At 40.4% G+C, this 19957-nt stretch overlaps 1 pseudogene; it reads left to right on the forward strand.

The window, feature by feature from the left end:
• Positions 1-12182: 12182 nt before the first annotated feature.
• On the forward strand, positions 12183-13539 carry LOC139718614 (lengsin-like; annotated as a pseudogene).
• Positions 13540-19957: the final 6418 nt, after the last annotated feature.

Raw genomic sequence — 19957 nt, forward strand, 5'->3', positions numbered from 1 at the left:
AAAAGGCAGAGGAGGGTCAGTGCTGATCAAGAGGATCAAGGGGGCAACCAATGAAGGAAAAGGATGAATAGGGAGGCAACATCAAGGAAGATAAGGAACACCAGAGGGATAAAGAAAGGGAAAGAGTGAAAAAGGCAACAGCAAGGGGAAGGGGGGGGGGGGGGGGCTGAGCTAACAGTGAACCCTGAAGGGAGTACCAGGAAGAGGCAGCAAAAGGAAGTAATCAAACATAAAAAGTGTATATACACACACAGTAATGATAATGACAAATGAAATAACAGTAATGAAAAAGATATTGATAAAAGAAAAGAAATAAAACACATATGAAAAAAGGGGGAGAGAAAATTGTATACAATGTATGTAGATGAGCAGGCAAGGCATAGTAAGCACAAGTATGTATAAGCCAACAAAACCAAGTGTGTGTATGTTTAGGTAGAAATGGGCTGTATAAAGGAGACTCGGACTAGAGGAAGGAAGTAATAGGGAATAAACGGGTCTGCAAATGGAAAAAGCGCAAGGAAAGAACAGAATGAAATTCAAAAATGAAAAAGAGAAAAACAATGGTAATAATAATAAAAAGAAATAAAAGGTGGTTAGTCATTTCCCTCCTGGATGTTGAGGCCATGGGGTTGGATGGTGTGAAGACGTCTGGTTCTGACTGTGTCTGGACGAGTGCCTAAAGATTCAATGCCCTGTAGAGTCATATCAGTGATGGAATGATCGGGTAGATTGAAATGGTGGCCCACTGGAGTGTCGAGCTTGGCTGTGTTGACAGTAGATCTGTGTCCATAGAAGCGTCTTTTGAGTGTTGTCTTGGTTTCCCCAACATACTGGATTCTACAAACTCGCCTTTTGTACTCTGTTTTTACAAAAAGTCCCTACCGTGAGAAGGGGTATCCCCCTCCCACACCCTCCCCGCTCGGTCACAAAATAATTTTTAGAGCTTTATAGGCCTACGTCAAGATGTGTTAGTCATATCTGATATTAGACACAACAATAAATAAATTAACACCATACATGTACCTGTAAATATTCAATATTCAATAGTTTATCCCCATCATAAAAAAGGGAACATGAATATTATAAATCATAATAATATTATATAAATGCGTTATAATCAATCATTATTTTATATACAGGGCTACAAAGGAATCTGAATAAAATTCCTTTGTAATAATTATGGGTCTTGTGTAGTGCGCAACCCAGGTACGGCCTATACCCTTTGGGTACCAATATAGGAGCTTATGTCAAGGGACAGCCAAAATCGCAATCGGAGGATAAAGCTAAAAATAGGACCTGATAGACAGTTTCTTCATGTACCAAATGAGGAAAACTTTATACACAGTCAAAAAGTAGAAAAGGGGAAATAATAACGGGTGATTTTAGGTGCAATGAAATAAGTCCACTTGTCCATGAATAGTGTTCAATACAACTGTTGCACCCTTGTTAAAACGGACAGAAATGACGCTTTAAATAGGCATATCTGAAATTGTACAACGAAATGACGAGAGCAAAAGGGAAGGCAAACAATTTAGATGACACTCATTTTGCAGGAGTAAAGTTTTGCAAAACCACTCCTAACACAATGAAGTCACCGCTGTAAGATCTGAAAGAGAAAATCATTTCTCACTCAAGTGAAATTTATACAAGGAAATGGTCAATGCAGTACGGTTAAACCTCAATGAAAGCTTATCAAAACTCCGAAGATTCTAGCATGTCTAGGATTTTATATTTTCACATGAATTAAAAGAGAAAGAATATAACAGGCTTATACTTTAATTAGATGAGGACTGTGATCCTGTTATCGCGTTCAAACTACAGAGCGAAGGTGTGTAAATCCGAAAACGAAATGAGGATCATAAATCCGAAAGTTTGTTTAAGTATGCACTTTTTAAAGTTTTCGTATAAACGAACATCATACAGGGAATTCGTGTGTTTCGGAATAACGGACCTTCGGAAAAAACACACCATATCTTATTTTCGGTTAAACAATTACAAAGCTTCGGAGTAACAAACATCATCCATGTAGGACTATACGCTATCTGTTTATGAGAGGACAACATACATTGAGCCTTCGGATAATAAACTTTTCGGGAGAGTGACCTTTCGGAATATTAACTGTCACCTATATTAGTCCATGGGCCAGGCAAGATATAGGTACCACCTGAGGTGGCAAAACCTTTTTGGTGTCATTTTGTTTGTCGGGCATAGATACCATATGCTTATCAAGCTATGATAGCATTTCCAAATGAGTAGCTTAGTCATAATAAATGAATTTTTAACCAATCTGGTCTCGTTGTTATATCCCTATACTTCTGAATCGAAACTACTGCTATACAAAGAAGAGCACTGTCTTCTGTATGTTCACAGGTGTTCTGTTGTTAACGCGGTGCGCTTAGTCTTTATTCAAGGCAGCAAAGGGAATATCCAAAGGTTATGATGTCCACAGCGCTTAGTCTTTATTCAAGACGGCGAAGGGAATAGCCAAAGCTTATGATACAGTGTATATCCTTTTATCTAAAAAAACAACAACAACAAAAGCAACTCCTCGTGAATTTTACCGTATTTTTCAATTATTTATCATTTTTCGGTGAAAACGCTACGGTGGAAACGCTAACACCACGCCAATGTCGCTTTATTTCCATCCAACAATAAAAGATAATGCAAAAACAATGTACCGGTACAATACAATACATTATGATGAATAATACTGTAAATGAACGGGGTGATTTTTGTTTAAAACTGATGTATTTGTTGAGAGGGTAGTATAAAAACAGTATAGATAATCCCTTCATGAGGAACTTTAGATATGATAACGGTACATTGGTCTAGATAAAGACTAACCGCACCGCGTGACAGCTGTGAACATCATAACCCTTTGGATATTCCCTTCGCTGCCTTCAATAAAGACTAAGCGCACCGCGTTTACAACAGAACACCTGTGGACATACAGAGACAGAGCTCTTCTTTGTATAGCCGTTAGTTTCGATTCAGAAGTTTCGGGATATAAAAACGAGACCAAATTGGTTAAAAAATCATTTATTATGACTAAGCTACTCATTTGCAAATGCTATCATAGCTTGATAAGCATATCTATGTCCGACAAACAAAATGACACCAAAAAGGTTTTGCCACCTCAGGTGGTACCAACAACCCATTTTCGAGCCTTGGCCCATAGACTATTTAGAGCGCTGAATAATGTGATGCAGCAAGCAGGAAGATTGAACCTTTGCTTTTGGGATGGGTTTCTTTTGAGAGTGCGCCAGCTCATCCCCACCCCGCTTTGACGGAGAAAGTCTCCGCTGGTTTTGTGTGATTAAAAGTGTGGTGTCAGGAGGGGCTGCAGCCCATCCCCCCCCCCCCCCCCCCACCACCGCTTTCACGGTCGTGCATTCGTCAAATAAAATTGCCATTTAACTGAATAGAATAAGCCGTCTATTATGGAGACCTTTCATTCATCTATCACTTTCTATTATTCTACTATGGCGTCATTCTCTCTCTCTCTCTCTCCTTCTCTCTGTCCCTTTTCATTTTCCTCTAATCTTCAATTTCTACTTAACAGCATTGCCATATTATTTCCATATACTATACCACTGGTATAGGCCTAGATACGAGGCGATAGTATGGTTCTGCGTGTAACATCAGTTCAATGTATTGCTGCGTATAGTCAACCGTTGAACACGAATAGGAGTGGCGGTGTTATTACTCTTTTTCTTTGAAGAATTACTAAACCCTCGATTCCGTGGCTATCTAGCACTGTGAGGTGCGCTGTCTCTTCAATATAAGCAGGGCTCTGCCTCGTTTTATCGCATGACCAGGTAGGTGACTGATTAAATGGTTTATTTCATCATTCAAACGCACAGATTTTTCCTATATCGGTGCTGCTTGTACATGACCTTTCTCACGTGCGCCCATGGAGGTGAACTCTCCACCTCCCTGGTGTATATATTTATATTTTATTTTTTTTTTTTTTTTTTTTTTGCAGAAGGTATTTTGTATACTGGACCTATAATAAAAATTCTGAATAAGAATAGGAGAAGAGGAGAGAGGGGTGGTGAGAAAGATAAAAACTAGAAAGGGCATGAGCATGAAACAGGAAAAAAGAAACAGGAGGAGAACTGAAGGAGGAAAACAGGAGGAGGAAAACTGTCAGTATAACCAGGGAGGTGGTCCCACCTCCTTGGTATAATGTTTGTAATACATCCTAAACATTGGTCATACAGGCACACATACTTATATCAAGCAATTAACCACTGCATCCATCCTTAAAGTAATCTACTTTCAGTTTAATTGATTATGTTTTATCTCCACCCAACAAAAGGTAATACAAATACAAAACATACATTTTATTTGATTTAAATCTATGCGCATCCGCATCGCAATCGTTCGTTTTTTGCATTGTAGGTTTAAAAAAAAAGTAGAATTGAGATACAGGTACATCTGTATCACTCTGGTGACGACCGACTTACTATCCATCAAGCATTAACCATGACCATGAATTGACCATGTGGTCCTTCAGTTTGCAGCATGGTTGCGTGCTCACAGAACGTCTCTTTTTCTTTGGCCCGCCATAGCATTGATCGAATTGGTCATTATTGGTTGTATGAATTAAAGGGTGTGTACAGTTTTGGTCGAGGTGAGGATTTAGCTTTTAACGTTTTGTGAGATATTCAGAAACCACTCTGAGATGTCAAAGAGCATGCAATTCTAAGGGGTATCAAAAGTTTATTTAATGACAATCGGTTTTGAAATGGCTGAGATATCCAAAAACAAGGTGAGACAAAGAGATCCTAATAAAAGGCGTGGCCTGTCGCCTTTTATTATTATCACTTTTTTGGATATCTCAGGCATTTGAAAACCAATTTTCATCAAATAAACATTGAGTCCTTGTTAACACTACATGCTCTTTCATATTTCAAAAGAGGTTTCTCATTATCTCACTTAGGAATGTTCAAAACATGAATCTCCACCTCAACCACTACTGTACAGTCCCTTAAAAGTGCATATATTCCTCCCTTCTGCCAGGTTTGACTGGGCCTGACTTACATTCCTTATGTGCAAAGCTCTATTCAACCGCATAATAATCTGTCTATTGTGTCATTCTCCTGTTGTCATTTCTCCATTTCTCTGCCTCTCTTTCCATTTTCTCTGATCTATAAAGTAATGTACAAGAGCTAGTCAGTTCCATCCAATGTATAGTGAACTGTAGTGCGGTCTGTATGGTGGAGCTGTAACATATTGATATGCGGTGTAGTAGTTCCATATTCAAGTATTGAACACGAACGAGTTTGGCTGGGCATGTGATAACTGTTTCTCTCCTAAGAATTGGTAAAACCGCGGTTTCGTGGCTGTCTTAGTGGTAAGTTAGAAGGTTTCTGTCTTCTTTTACAGCAACATCAAACAACACACACACATTGTATGAACATTTTAACAATAACAAATTCCAATTACATTAACATAACAAATACACAACATCATATCATATCAAACTTAATTTTCCCTGTGATTAATTCAATGCAATATAAAAATTCAATAATATATTATGCATATCATCTATTAAAAAAACCCATTAACCATTAACACTTTAATGCTCAAATAACTGTATCTGCATTCATTTTCAATTGGACTTAACATCACTTTCCCAAATCCAATTACTCATATCAATCTTGTCAATTATTGTATACAGAAAACACAAAACAAATGATACTTTACGATACAGATACACAGAGTAATAGATTATTTCTTATTGCACAAACACCATATGACATAAATTCAGAGGATGACTGTATACTACACATGAGGTACCTGTACATTTGATGGCAAGGTGCGATCTCTTCCTTGCATTATAAATGGGTGATCACTGGTGGGTAACGAGAGTAGGAAATCAGCAGGACCGATAATTCAACAGTATGTTGTGTGGGCGTAATGGTGTGTATGAAAAAAAAAAAAAAAACATGAGAGAAAGAGCGAGTGAAAGTGACAAAGACGGAAAGAGGGGGACGGAGTGCGAGAGGGGTATTGAAAGAGAGAGAGTGTGATTACCAAACTCTGATCACCTGTGTTTTTATTATGATGTAATGTTTAGCGTGCGCAGTCTGTAAATCTACATATCCTGTCATAAAATCTCATTTTATAATAACTGTATTTAACTTATTTCTTTTATATTATAAATACCTGTTTCATAATCCTTATTATCTCTTTTACAATATAATTTTATGTACAATTAGATCCTATAACTGCGAGACATATATATCTCAATGAAATACCATTATCTAATTCACATAAAACATCAAACAGTAAAGGCATAAATTCATAAGATGAGCATTAACAGATACTGACAATCAGATATAACATAATTGGTAGGAACTAAAAGAAAATGGCAATAACAAACAACTATACATCATTAAAAACAGATTATTCATTATTATAACCGTGCCTATTCAACAATCTCGTGAGGTAAATGGGACACAGCTGTTTCGATAGCGATCAGTTTTACACTTTGGTTCAAAACACAGTCGATTGCTTCTTAGACTCCTCGATAGATTTGCAGGCAAAAACCATTGATTTGACATATTTGATTTGAAAACCTTCTGGGCAAACTCTAGACACAAGTAGTGACGTCTTTCCTCAAGTGACTGATGTCCTGCGAGTTCTAATGCTTGGGAATAAGAGAGATAATTGAATGACAGAATTATTCAGCATGAGCGCTTTTGTACTTTCTCTATTTTACTTCGTTGGGACAGAGTTAAAGCACTGTGCCAGACAGGGCAGGCATATTCGAGCAAAGGTCGAACAAAACTTGCATAAACAGTTAACAAATTTTTCCTGGCAATATTAAAGGTCTTGAGAGTTCGCAACATAAACAAACGTTGATTGGCTCGGGAAACCATAGAGGCTACTTGAGAATTCCATTAAGTCATCAAGGACAACAACACCAAGAATTTTCATGTGTTTCACATTACTGAGTTTTTGGCCGCACAAAGAAACATTTGGTTTTTGAAAAAGAAATTAGGAGTATAGAACATTTCTTCGGACTTAATCTGACATAATTGTCATCACACCAATTTTCGAGGATTTGTAGAGAATCCAGCAAATCCCTGCTGATTTCGGTCGGAGCCTTGTGGCTGTCGGCGACTGACATGATATCATCTACATATTTCCATCGCATAACAGGTTGGTCGCGGAGGGCGTCATCAACAAGTGATAGAAAAATCAACGGTCCCAATAGCGTCCTTGTGGCACACCTGCTTACATACGTTGCCAAGATGACAGCGTCCCTTCGTAACGTACACAGCTCATGCGATTTGTCGAAAAGTCGCATATCCACGGGATGATAGACGGACGGGCCGGACTTTCCTTAGCCCACTTTCTGTTTACACTTGTTTTTGCGAAAGTGGGCTAGCCCCACCGATAATCCCGTACTATCTGGCCCTGCAAAATAGCAAGGTTAGCACCGCAATTGCGGTGCTAACCCCGCAATTGTGGTGCCAAGCAAATGAGTGTAAACAGAACGAAAAAATAATCCGGGGCTAAGCGACGGAGACGAAGTCCGACCCCCCACTGACCAATCAGAAACGAGGTAATCAAGTGCGCTGCCGGTGCGTGCGTGTACTTGCAATGTACAGTGCACAGCGTAATCATGGATATTCATGTGGTTTCGAAAGTACGGGGCTAAGAAATACGAGTGTAAAAAGGTCAGTTTTCTCCTTAGCAGTTTTCTCCTTAGAACGGGATTCATGAGCGAGTGTAAAAAGCTGAAAAAATTGGTACGGGACTAACGATAGTCCTGGATCAGAGAAAGTACGGGGTTAAGAAACACAAGTGTAAAAAGGGCTTTACTTTCCCTACTTTTAATTTCAAAAGCTGTTTACACACTTCCCATGGTTGAACGGTGATGGGTGGGATGGGGCAAGGCAAGAACGATGACAATGCTTTAGTGTTGATTTCAGGGATGTCTACATTCATATTTATGAAGAAATCATTTATTGCAGCAGCAACACCCTCAATATCAGTAGATTCGACTCCTTCAGCTTCGACACTGAAAACTGTATATAGCATTTCTATTTCCAGTCATGATCTTTAAATTCTGGTACCAACGGGATGGGTTCTCTTTCTTCAGTTTTCTTACTCGCTCAGCATAGAATATTTCCTTCTGAGATTTTATTTCACGTTGCACTTTATTTCGGAGAGCTTTCCACCTAACACTTTCGCCGCGAATGAAAGCTGCTTGCCTTTGATGGATCAGAGCTTTGATATACGGAGTTATCCATGGTCTATCAGAAGAGTGTAGTTTTATTGTTTTGGTGGTGAAGAATCAATCCTTTCATTCAGAGTGTTACAGAACGCGTCACACATGGACTGGACATTTTGTGCCTCCGAAATTTCTGGCCAATCATATTGTGCGATCCACTGACCAAAGCACCGAATATCCGAGTCTCTCATTGGCCTAACCGTGCGCTTCCGAAATCGAGAGTTATGCGCGATATGAGCGGGTTCTTTGGGAAGCCATAACACTGTCCGGTGGTCCGAGGAACCGATCGGTAAGGATATCTGAGGTTCATTATAAAACATTCGGACATTGGTGATAATCTTATCCATAATGACTCCTTGTCTTGTGGGTTTATTCACCACTTGAAACATTTCGCTGCCCTCGCAGATCGGTACAGTGTTAAATTTATCGCCCAGTAAAAACTATTCCAGCGTGCACGACTTGTCGTGTCTAGTCTTAATTAAATCAATGGATGTAGTAAGGTAGTCAATCAGTTCTTCTTCATGTTGATTTGCGGGCGGGGAATATACACCTGCAACAAATATAGAGAGCTGACAGCGCGGGGCAAGCGTTTCGGTCTAAGATGAATCCAGAGCACCTCGTGATGATCTGGGTCTGGGAGAAATTCAGGGACAGTAGGATTGAGGTCCGCTACTCCTCCACCTTTACGTTCTTGACGTGATTTAGTGAAAACTCGGCAACCGTTCACTGCATAACTCGACTCATAGGTTGGTCTTTAGTAAACCAGGTTTCCGTAATGACGCTTATGTCGACATCAAAATCGCGAATCAAAACGGATAATTCATCTAGCTTATTATTCAAAGAACGTGCATTACACAGATGAAATGAGGGAAGCACGACGGAATTTATTTCTGTTCTTATTGGAACAAGAGCAGATTTCCTCGGGGAGAAAACACTTTGCGTTCGTGACATTGGTGAGAAGCAGTGACAGATATAGGTAGCCGAATATGGCGTTCCCTCGGCCACCGCGTTGTTTCTGTATGCCAAGATGCTTGATTCTGGCTTTCACATCTCCAGGTACGAGTAATGCAACGTTTGTTTGATTACGTAATGCGTGCAGTTCAGATGCGGTGTATTGTGTGAGAACCGCACTTGACAGAGGGTGCGTTTATCAACTCCTTTTCTCGTCGGCAGAAACAGGTTTTCCAAACAGCTTTCAAGGAATTTTCATGAGTTGATAAACGCAAAGCTGTTTTGAAAGCCCTTTCGGAAAGCCTTTCGAAAGGGTTCGTTTATCAACTCTCCTTTTCTTGGCAGAAACAGGTTTTCCAAACAGCTTTCAAGGAATTTTTACAAGTTAATAAACGCAAACCTGTTTTGAAAGCCCTTTCGGAAAGCCTTTTCGAAAGCCGCAAATTTGTGGCTTTCCAAACAGGTTTCCTAAACAGGTTTTCAGAAACCTGTTTGTAAAAGCTTTTTGAAGCTGATAAACGCAAAGCTGTATTGAAACGGCTTTATTGTAGTACTCAACTCATCGCGAACAATTTTTATTCGCACATCCCCGTGCCTGTACTATTAATGTGCCGCTTGTTCTCTAAGAAGGGACGGCGAAAAGCAATTACCATCATAAAGACATATCTTCCTCTGAGAGTGACGAGTCATGATGCAATGCCACATGAATCAATTGTCTTCCTATCTGTGAGGCAGCTCCAGTTTAGCACATACTTCAAATATTTCTGAATGGCGGCATGAGACAGTGGACCAAAGGGAATGAGACTGCTGTTACTCCATTTCTCAAACCTCCTTGGTGAGAAGTAGGAACTTTCTACACCTCCCTGTCCCTAGCATATGCGTGCATTACGCACAGCTGTATGTATACACATGTGTACAGGTACTCGTATGCACTTTAGTAACAATAATAATAACTATTTCCTATTGAGCGCTTTTACAGGACCTGATCATCAAAGAGCTGTACATATATCAACAACCAACATTCACACAGTATAAGATCAACATAATTACAATAAAAACAGTTCAGTCTTGAGCCACTTTATGTGGCGCGCGTCTTTTCAGAAACCGGAAACGCATGGTTGCGTAACCGCAGTAGGGCGACCTACAAATCCGTTTCAAAACAGCTTTGCGTTTATCAACTTCAAAAGGCTTTTACAAACAGGTTACTTAAAACCTGTTTACGAAACCTGTTTGGAAAGCCACAAATTGCGGCTTTCGAAAAGGCTTTCCGAAAGGGCTTTCAAAACAGCTTTGCGTTTATCAACTCGTAAAATTCCTTGAAAGCTGTTTGGATAACCTGTTTCTGCCGAGAAAGGAGAGTTGATAAACGCACCCTTTCGTAAAGGCTTTCCGAAAGGGCTTTCAAAACAGCTTTGCGTTTATCAACTCGTAAAAATTCCTTCAAAGCTGTTTGGATAATCTGTTTCTGCCGAAAAAAAAAGGAGTTGATAAACGCACCCTTCGGAAAGGGCTTTGGAAAGGGCTTTGGAAAGGGCTTTGGAAAGCCGTTTAAGCAGGGGAAAGTTGATAAACGCAGCCTTTGGCTTTGGAATACCACACGGAGGTACCGGTATCAAGCGGGTCTTTTGCAAGGTGAACGGCCGAAGCGTGGCGCACGAGAATATCAATGCATGGACATACAGAACCACAGCAAGCTCGAACAGAAACGTCAACATTTTCATCTCTATAGTCACAAAAGGAACTCAATATTCAAACTGCAATACGAACCAACAGTGTCATTGGAAGATGTTTCCTCGGATTCCAACTTAAAAGACACACAAGACTGACGTATACACTGACAAATGACAAAAAAGGAGGACAACTTCCCTCGATGGCGCAGCTAGGACAGCGCCATGTTTATTTATATGGCTAGTTGTTAGGCTAGTTAACCTAGGCTAGTTGACGCGAAGCTGAATTTCTCGCTGCCAAGATGGACTTTGGCGACAGCACTAAATGTGAAATTCAATTATAACAATCGTTAATCATTCAATGTCAAAAGGAGATGTATATTCATGAGCAACAGGAGTTTTAGTAAAGGTAGTGCGCATGTGCATAGATTGCTTCATCATTAATATTAATGAGCCCATTTGTTTCCTGCCTCGCTATGGTACGGAAAAAAAAGGACGCTGCCCGGACAGCAGTAGATGAGAGGTTCCATTTCCGCTGGTTCTCCTCTTCCGGCATGTTTGTTAAAATAAATAATACATAATTCATCTGTGCAAAGGGCAGAAAGGAGTTACCTCACGGCCGGCGCCACATTTTCAAAAGTGGAAGGAGAGGGCCACTTCCGGGTTTCACGGACTAACAAGCGCAAAAAAAAAAGAAGAAGAGAGAAACGAAAATAAAACGGAAAAAAATAAAACAGAAAAAAAATAAACAATAAAAGTCTTCAGTGCAAAATCAAAGCCTTATGGTTAAAGGTTTATATTCCTTTCTAGTGCCAATTCCGCACTTCCACGGTTAAAAAATAAGGGGGGGGGGGGGGGGGGGGGCAAAGTGGTGACACCTATTCGAAGTTGTATGGTGCAAAAAAAAGGTGCCCCCCCCCCCCCCCCCCGATTCCGGCGGCCATGGGTCAACTGTTGGCGTTTACTGGGGAAGGGGTGGTATAGAAAGGATCAGTGATGAATGAAATTTGAATTCTCCAAATAAAAATATATGAATTAAAAAAAAACCCCTCTTCCTTAGTAAGTTCCTGTCGGAGCCTGAGAAACTGATCCATCCACAGTCAAACGAAGGCTTAAAATGCCATCACAAATGACAAGACGTGTATACGATCAGAGTTGTATTGTCGTATTTCCTTCATCATTGTGTCCATCTCTGCTCAATTTTGGGACGGTGTTGACGCCTGCATTATAGGGTGGCGTTACATTGTGAAATATGAAATATTTTCTGCTTCTCCTCTCAACACACAGAAACAGATATTACAGGGAACTCCAGAATGAACTCCAAGAAGAACTGTGAAGAAATACTCCGGGAGATCGAGAAGGAGGAACTACTGGCTGTGCGGTTTGAGCAGACCGACATGAATGGAATCGCCAGGTCCAAGATTATACCTAGCTGTCACTTCAGGGAGAAGGCGACAGGTGGACTCGGCGTGGTTCTGGGACACCTCGCTTTTGGCGTCCAGGCAGAGCTGATAGCGGGCACTGGTTACAACGAAGAAATCGGTTATGCAGATGCGATGATGTTTCCCGATTACGACACGTTCCAGGTCTTGCCGTGGTTGGAGAAAACCGGACGGATCCTAACTGAGCCAACGTACAAAGGCGAGTAAGTCGTGGCTATACCCTCGAATTGTGGCGCGAAAACAGCTTGAGAAATTAAATACTCTTGGACTGTCTTTGCTTTCTGCACATGAGCTCGAGTTTTGCCTGCTGGATAAGAAAACTCTACAACCGTTTAGTAGTGACATTAATGCACACAGCATTATCCGAGGAACTCCCATAAACGGATTTTTCAATCGTCTGATCGAATATCTTCCAAAAGTTGGCATCAACGTCGAATCTTTGGAGACTGAGTACGACCCTGGTCAAGTGGAGATAACCTACAAACCGGCTCTTGGTATTCGTTCCGCCCACACATTCAAAACATCCGTCAAGGAGATTGCTTTACTCAATGACTACGTAGCCACCTTCATGTGCAAGCCATATCCCGATTCCGTAGGCAGTGCATGCCATTTCTGTCATTCTCTCTGGGATGTACAAGGGAAGACCCCTCTTCTGTATGATTCCGGTGACCCTCAAGGACTGTCGCAAACCGCCAAGTGGTGGATTGCTGGTCTTCTGGCCCACTCGCCTGCCATTCAAATACTCATGGAGCCAACTGTAAACTGCCTCAAGCGCACTCAACCCTTCAATTTCTACCCAGTAAGCGCTACCTGGGGAATGGACAATCGCTCTTGCGCAATGCGGGTGAAATTGAACGGCGGGCAAGGAACCTACATCGAGAATCGCATGGGTTCATCAGGCTGCAATCCTTATCTGGCGCTGGCGGCAACGGTTGCTGCTGGAATGGATGGCATCATCAGCTAGTTGCCACTCCCACCCGAATGCACCGGCAACGCCTATATCGAGAGAGACGTGCCTCCCAAAACTCCGGTACTCCCCGTCAACACGGAAGACGCCATTCAAGCATTGCGGAACGACGAGGTGATCAGTGAGGCTTTAGGAGAAGACTTCATCAAGTGTTTCTCCGCGATCAGAATCAACGAAGCTAAAGTAGAGAAAGAAGCTCTGGAGAAGGGCGACGCGAATTGGGAATTCAATTACTTTCATGAGTATTTTGTAAGATGTTAGGCAACAAGCCGTTTATAAAGATGAGCGATGTATTCTTTTTGAGTTAGATAGGCTAAGTAGTAATGTCGACTGACACCATAGCGCCTATTAATTCTGCAGTATGTGCTTACACGAGTAGGCCTACACGTCGCACGGATTATGCACAATTAAGAAATTACGTTCATGAAGCATTGTCTTATTTTTTTTTTTTTTGTATTAGAATAACCCGTAAAGTTTGAATCATTATTATGCAATGGTGGTTGGTCGCATCATAATGTGGTATACGGGGTGGGCCTATGATCAAAGATACTTCGCATATGTATCCTATATAATATGAATATACAATACATTATCTGAGATACATATACAGGGATTTGTATACAGGGAATAGCCTATACTATGTACGATATAATGTGTTTTTTTTTTCTTGCAGTCCAAATGAGCAAATATTATGTATGCATATTGCAGATAAATGTAGTAATGACGCCATGCTTTTGACTTCATGGGTGCAACTAGGAGAATCTGGAGGCACGATTTTAGAAGTCATTATCAGTGCATGTAATTTTTTTTTTTGCGTTAAATATTACCTATATACGACATTCTATATCAAGTCGAGCCGGTAAAATGTGTCTGTATCTGTCTGTATCATCCGTTTATTCACGTGCAGTGTAGACAAATGAGGTAAAGGGTGCTGTAACGTATGGCCTACAATATTATTCCAATTCTTAGCCATTTAAGATTAGTCAAGGATTATGAATTTATTATTTCCTCTCCTTATCGTATTCTATATATTTAGCACGCTGATGCCATAATATGCATTATTCTATTAATTGTCATATCTAAGTAAGCACAAGTTATCATATTTAGATTTGTACTATGTGCAGAGATTAAATATACACAGATACACAGGGAGACCAGTAGTGGACCAAATTTGAAATTGGTATAGTCTAGCCTTGTCAGAAATAATATCTATACATGTATCACACAGATATCTTGACAAAGACCAAAATTACGGAAAGTTCGAGAAAATAAATGATGGGATCGGTCTGGTAGCACCTGTCTATACCTCATTCTCCAAGCCCTGCATGACTTGCACTTGTAGGCCTACATAATAGCTTTCTGTGAAACCGTGAACAGGGTATGCAACGCCAGTCTGAACGATTATCTCGTTTTGAGTATACTTTCAAGGTAATACGCCTGTTGATCTGCGAACCAATGCTGATGAGTATACCTACTAACTTTATAAGGTGATCAACCATTTCGTTGAACTGTCATCATTTGACACGAAAAGTGATTGTACTTGTTGCATTTCTTGACCAATTGAACAGAATCACGTGATCACCGAGATTACAGAGGTGTCATAAGCCTACACGATGGTGGTGAAAACACCCAAATTCATGCATGAGTTTGGAATCCGTCACATTCGACAATGAAAGTCATCCAGATGTCAGTGTCGTTGTTGATTTAAGTGTGTCGTTTTTTTTTTCTTTTTGCATCATTATAATACTCGAAACTGATTAATACCATAAAGAGGGTTATCACAACAGGGATACACTCTTAAAACATCCGAGCCAGAACTGACCCGGAACTGGGTCTGTTGGGGTCATACACCGTTCCGGGGCAGAAATGACAAGGGATGTAGTCAGATATGACCCATTCAGAGTCATGAATCGGGTCAGGATGATCCCATTCGGGGTCTTCATGACCAAATTCCAAGTCATTTCTGACCCGGAACTGGGTCTGTTGGGGTCATACACCGTTCCGGGGCAGAAATGACAAGGGATATGGTCAGATATGACCCATTCAGAGTCATGAATCGGGTCAGGATGATCCCATTCGGGGTCTTCATGACCAAATTCCAAGTCATTTCTGACCCGGAACGGTGTATGACCCCAACGGACCCAGTTCCGGGTCAGTTTTGACTCGGGTCTTTTTAGAGTGTACAATGTATAAAATACAAGGAACGAACAATGTGTCGACTCTACACTTGGTTGATAGGATTACATGTGATGACGGCTGCACGTCATGTGTCCGACATCCACGAGTCATATAGCCCATGAGATCAACAATACGCAAAAAAGGCCCACGATGAGTCCGACACTATTATACAAGCGAAAAAGGCCCACGAGATCGACATTACATCATGGGCCTTATTGTAGGTAGTGTCTCCTGGTTTTCTTTGTTTGTTTGTTTGTTTGATGATGTTGTTGTTGTCTTTTTTTTTTTGCATATAGTGTCTATAGCTCATGGGCTGTAGGCCCCTATTATTATGAGTCAAGGACTGTATGGCTAATGGACCTTCGTTTTTGTTTTTGTTTTTTGTTTTTGTAGTCGTGACCCCGTACGTGATGTTGCACAGTGACGAGAGAAATGAAAGACATGCATTTGTACAGACAACGGACAGAGAAGAGCGAGAGAGGGAGTAGTTAAATACAATACAGAGATTTAAAGGGGAAACTTGACAGAGAGATACCCCCAAAATATGTTGTTTCTTCACATGATAATGTTGGTGTCATGGCTGTCAGCTTCTAGTGGTGTTAGTACATGTATTTAGCACACAAAAATGAGGTCAATGTATATTACAAAGTCAAATATTACAACATTCAAGCTAGATAAGGACATCCAATATTCACTTGATGAAGTGGGAAAGTAATTCCAGTCAGCGTCGGTGTATTCGCCTTCTTGCAGATTGTTTGAAGATAGCAACAATAACATTTTTATTATCATTACATTTGCTTCCGATTGACTGCGATAGTGCATCAACTGTGTTTTGGTCATCTTCTGGCAGGGGTTATAAGAGTTTATCACAGTCACGCGGGAAGAATTTATATGGAGAGTTATTTTTTGGATTTCAGGTTCCGTCTGACAGGTTGGCGAGTTGTAGGACCTATGGGGTAGTGTTATGCACATAGGTAGCACACCCGCCTCGGGGGCCACTCTTCCTATTTCGTGGGAAGCGTGTGTAGTTGGCATTTGCATAATGTTATCCTATAAAGAGAACCAAGTATCTTGTTGATGCAAGCAGCATCAACAATATCAATCAAATACCAGCATGCGCAGCCACGCTACCTGCATGCATCGCATGCATAATAATGATTATGACGGGACAGGGTGTGTGCTTCATGCCGATTGATACCTTGTACATTTTCAGGCCTTCTTGACTGTGCAAGAGCGCATTCACACTGGCAGCCATATGGCATAAGGAGTCGTCGTCGTCGATGTTTGTTTTCTTATGTTGTCGAGTGTTGGTGTGGTGGTGGTGGTGGAGATGGTGGTGGTGGAAGTGGTGGTGGTGGGTGTAGTTATTGTGCTTGCTTGTTAACTGTGGTTCTGTTCCTTTTCAATCTCATGCTCTCGTTTGGTACTTGGGGGGGGGGGGGGCTGGGTACTCCAAGGTTAACCATGCAAATAGGGTCAACAAAGTAATTTTAGGGCTTTGTAGGCCTACAAAAAGATGTGTTAGTGATTAGACACAACAATAAATAAATTAACACCATACATGTACCTGTAAATTCGTTATAATCAATCGTGTACAAGTCTTAAAGGAATCTGAATAAAATTCCTAATATCGATCTTGTATAGTGCGCAACCCAAATATGGCCTACCCTTTGGGCACCAATATGAGCTTATGTCAAAGGGACAACCAAAATTGGAATCGGAGGATAAAGAAAATATAGACAGTTTCTTTATGTATACGAAATTAGGAAATCTTAACACATTATACACAGGCAAGAAAATGGAAAATAATAATGGATGGTTTCAGGTGCAATGAAATAAGTCCACGAATAGTGCTCAATACATCTGTTGCACCCTTGTTTCAACGGACAGAAATGACGCTTTAAATAGACATATCCGAAATTGTATAGAGAAAAAAAAAAGATGAGAGCAAAAAGGAAGGCAACCAAATTTATATGACACTCATTCAGCAGGAGTAAAATTTTGCAAGACCACTCCTAATACACTGAATTCGCCACTGTAAGATCTGAAAGAGAAAACTTAATCATTCTTTTTATACGTTGAGAGGAATAATTGATAACAAGGCAATGGTCAAGCAGTACGATTAAACCTGAATGCAAGTTTATTAGAACTCCGAAGATTCTAGGATTTTATTTTTTCACATGAATTAATAGAGAAAGAATATGATACAGCCTTATACAAATTAGATGAGGTGATCCTGTTATCGCGTTCAAACTCCAAATGTATAGCGATGGTTTGTAAATCCGAAAACGAAATAAGGATCATAATTCCGAAGGTTTGTTAAATGCACTTCAAGTTTTCGTATTAACGAACATTTATAGGGAATTCGTGTGCTTCAAAATAATGGACCTTTGGAAAAAAAAAAACCCTATTTTATAGATTTTCGGATAAACAATTACAAAGCGTCGGAATAACGAACGTCATCCATGTAGGAATATACGCTATCAAAAAACTGACCTCTGTTTATTTCGGACAATATACATTGAGGCTTCGGATAATAAACCTTTTCGGAAGAGTAACTTTGTCACCTGTCTAGAGCGTATTGTGAAGCAGCATGCATGAAGCGGATGCCACCACTCAACCCTTATTGTTGGTGTGAAAGGCATAGGTCAAGGTAGGTCATGCAGGAAGATGGAACCTATGGGATGGGTTTCTTTTGAGACCAGCGCGCCCCCACACCGCTTTGACGGAAAGAGTCACCTGTGGAATCATTGATTGGGGAGTCGTGGGGTTTGTGGGGTTTCAGAGGGGGACTGCAGCCCACCCCCCCCCCCCCCCCCCAACACACCGCTTTCACGGTCTTGCATTCGTCATACGAAATTGGCTTTCAACTGAATAGAATAAGCCGTCTATGGATATTTTTAATTCATCTCCTTTCTATTATTCTATTATGGCGTCATTCTCTCCCTCTCTCTCCCTTTTCAATATTCCTCTGATCTTTTTATACTTAACAGCAAAGCATATTATTATAGTTCCATATGTATATGTACCACTGATATAGGCCTAGATACGAGGCGATATGGTTCTGCGTGTAATATCAGTTCAGTGTATTGCTGCATGATCCATAGTCAACCATTGAACACGAATAGGTGTGGCGGTGTTATTACTATTTTTCTTTTCAGAATTACTAAATCATCGGCTTCGTTGCCATTACCTAGCACTGTGAGGCGCGCTACATCTCTTCAGTAAGCAGGTTTCCACCTTGTTTTATCTCGTGACCAGGTAAGTGATTGATTCATGACGTATTTCATTATTCAAACGCACAGATCTGTCCTATGTCTGTGCTTTGTGTACATTTTTCTCACGTGCGTCCATGGAGGTAAGCTCTCCATTTTCCCGACAGTTGCCCGATGTGTCCAATCTGCATGCAGGTGTTGCAAATTTTTGTAGAAATAGATTTGTATGCTGGACCTAAAAATTCTGAATTTAAAAAGAAAAGGAGAGGAAGAGGGGAGAGTTATGAGGAAGAGATACATTAGAAAAGAGGAAAGAAGTGCAGAATAAGGTAACATGAAGACACTTTGCTAAACGACTGTCGTCCTAGGGTTGTTTTTTTTCCCCCTAAATTAATCGGCATTAGAGGGAGGACATCAGTATTCTTATAATGAAATGATCGCCAATTATTGGGCATGACAGAAAGGGTGGGGTAGCCGATTCGGTCTGCTCTCCGAAACGCTCCAATGGACCAATTCGGGTATGGGAATGATTTCAAGCTTTTGTGCTAGAGGACGAAAACATAAAAAAAGTATATACTTCCAACAATTGTAGGGTTTCCAATTTTATTGCTTTGTTATATCAGAAAAGATATTGTGGACCTATACTTTTTTTTCGAGAAAGATAAATTGATAGGAACTGATAAAATTCTTTCTCAGCCGGTTTTGCCTGGCCAGTTGTCAATGTCTTTGGAGTAAATCTCTTACAGACATTTTAGCAATGGTCATACAAGCACACACACTTTTATCAAGCTATATACACTTCACCATTGCATGCATTCTTTAATCTATTTCATTTCAATTTAATTAATTATGCTTTATTTCCAGCCAACTAAAGGTTATACAATTACAAAGTATACAATTAATGATTCATAGTGTTACCGATTAAGAAATATAACCTTCATGCGCATCGCAATCACTGGCAATCGCTATTTTTGTACTGAAGGGACAAAAAGGAAGAAGTAGAATTGTGACATATATAGGTAGGCCTACATCTCTATCTGATCACTCTTGTGATGACCTACTATCCTCAAGCATTCAAGCATACGCAAACAGAATTAATAGATGATAAAAGTACTGAATGCTTGTGTGCGAGAGTTAGTCAATATTTTCAAATCAGTCAAAACAAACATGTTTCGAATTCGAATATTGATATTAATATAACGTAATGACGTAATATGCATTTCCTATTTCTCTTCGCATTTCCAACAGCAACAGATGTCACAGAGAACTCCAGAATGAACTCCAAG

Source organism: Diadema antillarum, unplaced genomic scaffold (assembly GCF_040938485.1).
Source record: "Diadema antillarum isolate AM-2024a unplaced genomic scaffold, OU_Dant_1.0 scf00000098, whole genome shotgun sequence".
NCBI lineage: Eukaryota > Metazoa > Echinodermata > Echinoidea > Diadematoida > Diadematidae > Diadema > Diadema antillarum.